This window comes from Dermacentor andersoni, chromosome 1 (genome assembly GCF_023375885.2).
Source record: "Dermacentor andersoni chromosome 1, qqDerAnde1_hic_scaffold, whole genome shotgun sequence".
Lineage (NCBI taxonomy): Eukaryota > Metazoa > Arthropoda > Arachnida > Ixodida > Ixodidae > Dermacentor > Dermacentor andersoni.
In genome coordinates, this window is record NC_092814.1 from 359,551,033 (window position 1) to 359,557,138 (window position 6,106).

Genomic DNA, 6,106 nt, shown 5'->3' on the forward strand with positions numbered 1-6,106 from the left:
TTTTTGAAACAACAAAAGGTGAGATTGTTCGAGCTTGTTTTCCTTGTTTTTCAGAATGGATTACATGGAATCGCGGGAAAGTTTCTTTTTGGCGTCCAAAAAATTCAAAGATTTCTTCGGTGCGCCCCCTTTTCAGGGAGCGATCAGATAGTGGAGGGAAAGAACTAGCCATAAGTGGGAGTGTATTTTTCAGCAGTAGCGCCAGCCACCCACCATGGAGCCCAACAAGGGGACGCTGCAGGGCCTGTAAAACAGGGCCTACAAGCGCCAGCTGTACGCTACCGCTATAACCAAATATGATATAACCAAGGTTGGCTACTCACACAAGGTTAACCCTTGCTGCCTGGAAAAATGGAAGTAAACGGAAGCTAGGAGGAGACAGGAAAGATGAAAAAGTAAGAGAAAGACGAAGATTAGAGGAAGAGAGAGACAGGAAGAGGCAACTACCGATTTCCCCCGGGTGGGTCAGTCCGGGGGTGCCGTCTACGTGAAGCCGAGGCCAAAGGGGTGTGTTGCCGCCGCCGAGGGGCCGTAAAGGTCCAAACACCCGGCATTGGCTCAACCCCCAGGATCCCCTTTTCCCCGGACACGGCTAAGCCGCGCACGGCTACACGCGGGAGGGTCCAACCCTCGTGTGCTCGGGTACGTGGTGTCGCAACGCACCAAACGCCTGCTTGCGCAGACGCCCCTGCGGGGTTCATCAAGTATAAACTCTTATACAGATGAGGCCAAAGTATGGAACAAGGTAAATAGAATTATAGGGCGACAAACATATTCGCTTCCTCTGGTAAATACACAGGGCGATACACTGCAAGATCAGGCAGACTCACTTGGGGAGCACTTTGAGAGCGTATCAAGTTCAAATCATTATTCGCAATCCTTCCTGAAATATAAGCAAATAGAAGAACGTAAGCCACTAACAAGAAAATGTCGAGAGAATGAGCCTTACAACCGTCCATTTAGTATTGCCGAATTAAGAGCTGCCCTGAACGCATGCAAGAGCTCCGCACCAGGATCTGATAGAGTCATGTATGAAATGCTCAAAAACTTACACAATGACACGCAACTTACACTACTCACACTTTTCAACACCATCTGGAATGCAGGGTACCTTCCAACCGCGTGGAAGGAAGCCATTGTGGTCCCTGTTTTGAAACAAGGCAAAGACCCTTCCTCAGTGGCAAGTTACCGCCCGATAGCCCTCACAAGTTGCATTTGTAAAGTGTTTGAAAAAATGATAAACCGGCGACTCATTCATTTCCTTGAACACAGCAAAATGCTTGATCCTTATCAGTGCGGCTTCCGAGAAGGGCGCTCCACAACTGACCATCTTGTACGTGTAGAAGCAAATATTCGGGACGCATTTGTACACAAACAGTTTTTGTTATCCATATTCCTAGATATGGAGAAGGCGTATGATACGACGTGGCGTTACGGAATCTTAAGAGACTTGTCGGAAATGGGCATCCATGGTAATATGCTAAACCTCATAGAAAGCTATTTGTCCAGTCGTACATTCCGGGTAAAAGTCGGTAATGTACTTTCGCGTCCTTTTACGCAAGAAACGGGTGTACCCCAAGGAGGCGTGCTCAGCTGTACACTCTTCATCGTGAAGATGAACACGCTTCGCGCTTCATTACCACCGGCAATCTTTTATTCTGTCTACGTGGACGACATTCAGATAGCTTTCAAATCCTGTAACCTCGCAGTGTGCGAGAGACAGGTACAGCATGGCCTGAACAAAGTCTCAATGTGGGCAGACAGGAATGGATTTAAGATCAATCCTAACAAAAGCACTTGCGTTCTTTTTACAAGAAAGAGAGGAATGATCCCAGACCCTTGCTTAGAACTGGGTGGACAACAAATACCTGTAAACAAAGAGCACAAGTTTCTAGGTGTTATACTTGACTGCAGACTCACTTTCGTCCCCCACATTAAACATCTTAAAGAAAAATGTCTGAAAACAATGAACATAATGAAACTTCTATCCCAGACTACGTGGGGTAGTGACAGGAAGTGTTTAATGAATCTCTATAAAAGCCTCATTCGATCGCGACTTGACTATGGTGCCGTAATTTATCACTCTGCCTCCCCGAGCGCACTAAAGATGCTAGACCCAGTGCATCATCTAGGAATCCGACTGGCCACTGGCGCTTTCAGAACGAGTCCCATACAAAGCTTATATGTAGAATCGAATGAGTGGTCACTTCATCTGCAGAGAACATACATCAGCCAAGCATATTTTCTGAAAGTCCACTCAAATCCTCAACATCCGTGTTTCAATACCGTTAATGACACAACATATGCTACACTTTTTCGCAATCGTCCCTCAATAAGACAGCCTTTCTCGTTGCGTGTGAGAGAGCTTAGTGATGAAATGCATGTTCCACTCCTCGAGCTCCGCCTAATGCCTCCAGCTAAGCTGCTACCTCCTTGGGAGTGGCAGACGATAAAATGCGATATATCTTTCATGCAGGTTACAAAACACGCTCCAGAGATTGAAATCCAGATGCATTTCCGGGAACTGCAATACAAACACTCCTGCACGGAGTTTTACACAGACGCATCGAAGTCACGCGAGGGGGTGTCATATGCAGCCATCGGTCCATCCTTCTCGAAATCCGATTTACTGCATCCCGAAACTAGTATCTTCACGGCTGAGGCCTACGCAATATTGTCGACCGTGAAGCATATAAGGAAATCAAAACTCAGAAAATCAGTTATATATACGGACTCCCTTAGTGTTGTGAAGTCTTTGATGTCGTTCTGTAAGCACAAAAATCCTATAATAATCGAACTCTATTCCGTCCTATGTAAAGCATATGTATCTAACCAGCATGTTGTTGTTGATGTTGAGTTTAATGGCGCATAAGCAACTAAGGCTATCATGCGCCAATCGCAAGGTATAATGTAGGAAAAAGCTGGGTAACCTCAGAAGGTCCTTTTCTGATAGAGGACCCCGAGGATTTCAACAAATTAAATAAACACCTCAGCCTTCTTCTCTGACATGAGAAGTTTAATGAGGTGTGTCACTGGATGTAAAAGAGAACAAGGTCACGCTTTACAATTTTTCAAGAAAACCGGCTTCTTTTAAAAAGCTAAATACATGAATTGTCCCAACCAGCGCATCTTCACTTAAAATCAGTGAAGGATGAAAAGGAATACGTTCGCTGTAAAATGGCTTAAAATATTTTTTTCTTAATGTCTCAAGTTGTCTGCAAGAGAGTAAAATGTGGGTCACTGTAAGTTCGTCTCCGCATTTCTCACAGACTGGCTTGTCTTTTTTTTGTCAGCAAGTAGTTATGGGTAGTGTGTGTGTGTCCAATGCGGAGGCGACATAAGACAACTTCAATAAAACGTTCTTGGTGTGAACATGACTTCCACTCTTCTATGATGGGTTTAACAAGGCGTAGCTTATTGTTAGTTTGATTGTTCCATGCGGACTGCCATTTTTCTTTCAGTTTATGGCACACTAATTTCATGCAATCTCTGTAAGGGATTCTTATGTTTTTTTATTTCCTTCTTTCGAGCTTTAGCTGCACTCGTCTGCTTTCTCATTTCCACAGATTCCTACGTGGCTCGGCACCCAACAAAATTTGATGTTTTGTCCCCGCCTCATGGCTCCTGTTATGTTGTGTAGGATGTCACCGATTATTGGCAGAACTGCATTCCTAGGCTGAAGGGCTGTAAGTATGCTTAGTAAGTCTGTATAAATGATGCTGTTTTCAATGTTTTCATGGATTATTCTTTCCACTGCCATGGAAATTGCATGACCCTCTGCAGTGAGAATTGATGCACATTGCGGCAGCCGTACGATTTTTTCCCAGCTATCCTGTATCACAGCACATCCCACGTAGTGTGCAGCTTTGGAACCATCGGTATAAAATGCTGTATATTCCGCATATTTTTCTTTTAGTGCTAAATATTCTTGTAATATATGTTCCTGCGGCGTTAGGTTTTTCTGAAATCGTGTTAATGCGAGGTCAGAAACAGAAGGCAAACAGTACCATGGTGGCAGTGGTTTGGGTTTCTGGGCAATATTAGGCAGTGTGTCCGTTACATCTAACTCTTGTAATTTCTCTTCAAAACGGAGAAGGAGTGGTCTGATAGCCTGGGGTTTGTAAATAATATTCTAGATGGGCATTTGTTAACTATTGGGTAACATATATGTTTTGGCAAGGAACGGATTTTTAGAACATATGAGCATGTCAGCATGCTTCTTCTGTCGGCAAGAGGGGGTTCGTTAGTTTCTACATACAAACTGGTTATTGGCGACGTCCTGTAGGCACCAGTTGACAAGCGTAAAGCTAAATTGTGTACTGGGTCCAATCGTTGCAAATAAGATGATCTGGCAGACCCATACACTATACACCCATAGTCCAAGGACGGCCGTATGACGGAGCGGTATATTTGTAAAAGGCATGCCCTATCAGAGCCCCAGCGTTTCCGTGAAAGGACTTTAAGTATGTTCAGTGCTCTAGAGGCCTTGTTTTTCAAAGTGTTTATGTGGGGTAGGAAAGTGAGCTTTTTGTCAAATGTAATGCCAAGGAATTTGTGCTCGTTTTTTATTGGGAGTTGGGTTTCATTAAGGTGTAAGGTGGGATCAGGCTGTAAACCTCGTTTCAGCGAGAACATAACAGCTACTGTTTTCTGTGGGGAAAACTGGAATCCATTTTTATCTGCCCATGCTGATAGTTTGTTTATTGTTAACTGTAGTTGCCTCTCGCATGTTGCTGTGTTTGATGATGTGCAAGCAATCTGGAGATTATCAACGTAAACTGAATACATAATGGATTTCGGAATTATTTGTGCTAGGGAGTTCATTTTTACAATAAAGAGGGTAGTGCTTAAGATACACCCTTGTGGTACCCCATTTTCCTGACTGAACTTCCTTGAGAGAGTTGAACCGAGGCGCACATGGAAGGAACGGTTGGACAAAAAGTCACGCAAGCAATTTAGCATCCTGTCGCGAATGCCCAGGTCTGCTAGGTCGCGGAGAATGCCATACCTCCAAGTAGTATCATAAGCCTTGTCTAGATCGAAGAAAACGGCAAGGCAGTGTTGTCTATGGATGAATGCCTCTCGGATTGTGTTTTCAAGTCGAATGAGGTGATCAGTTGTAGAGCACGTTTTTTTTAAAACCACACTGATGGATGTCAAGTAGTTCACGGGAGTCTAAAATAAACAGCAATCTAATATTCAGAATGCTTTCGAAAGATTTCGCCAGACAGCTGGTAAGGGCTATTGGCCTGTAACTACCGGGAGATGTCGGTGGCTTTCCGGTTTTCAAAAAGGGTACAATAATAGCTTTTTTCCAGGCCTCCGGTATTTTCCCTTGTAACAGTATCTTGTTAAAAAAATGCAGAAGTACATTTATAGCTGATTCGGAAAGATGTGCCAGCATTTCATAGTGAATTTCATCAGGCCCTGGTGCAGTTTGTTTCCCTGCAGACAGTACTCTAGTGATTTCTTGATGAGTGATTAAACTATTATACGGCTCATTTATGCTGCCACTAATCGGAAGCCTTTGCTTTTCAGCCACGTTTTTATATTTTAAAAATGACTCCGTGTAGTGTGAAGAACTAGAGACTGCAGCGAAATGTTCTAATATGTTGGCCTGTTCCTCTATACTTGTTTGGATGCCAGGGGTTGTCAGGAGAGGAATTGTAAATGGGGAGTAGCTACCATGGAGCTTACGTACCTGCTCCCACATTTTTTTTTGATGTGACTGTGCTATTTATTGATGAAACGTATGCTTGCCATGACGTCTTTTCGGCATTACGGCGGACGTATCGTGCTTTAGCTCGTGCCTTTTTAAAGATTAGGAGGTTGTCCTGAGTTGGATATCGGCGAAGGACACCCCAGGCTTTATTTTGTTTTCGCTTTGCTTCTTTGCATTCCCGAGTCCACCACACCTTGTGATTTTGTCTCACCACTCCTGAAGTCTGGGGGATAGCTAAACGGGGAGCGGCTAAAATACAGGTTGTGAATTTTTCATTTAGATCATCGACACTAAGGTCTTCAGAAAAGACTTCATCTAGATTGGCCTTTTCTCTAAACAGTGTCCAGTCAGCTGCTTGGAGCTTCCATCGTCGTGGTTTGTTTG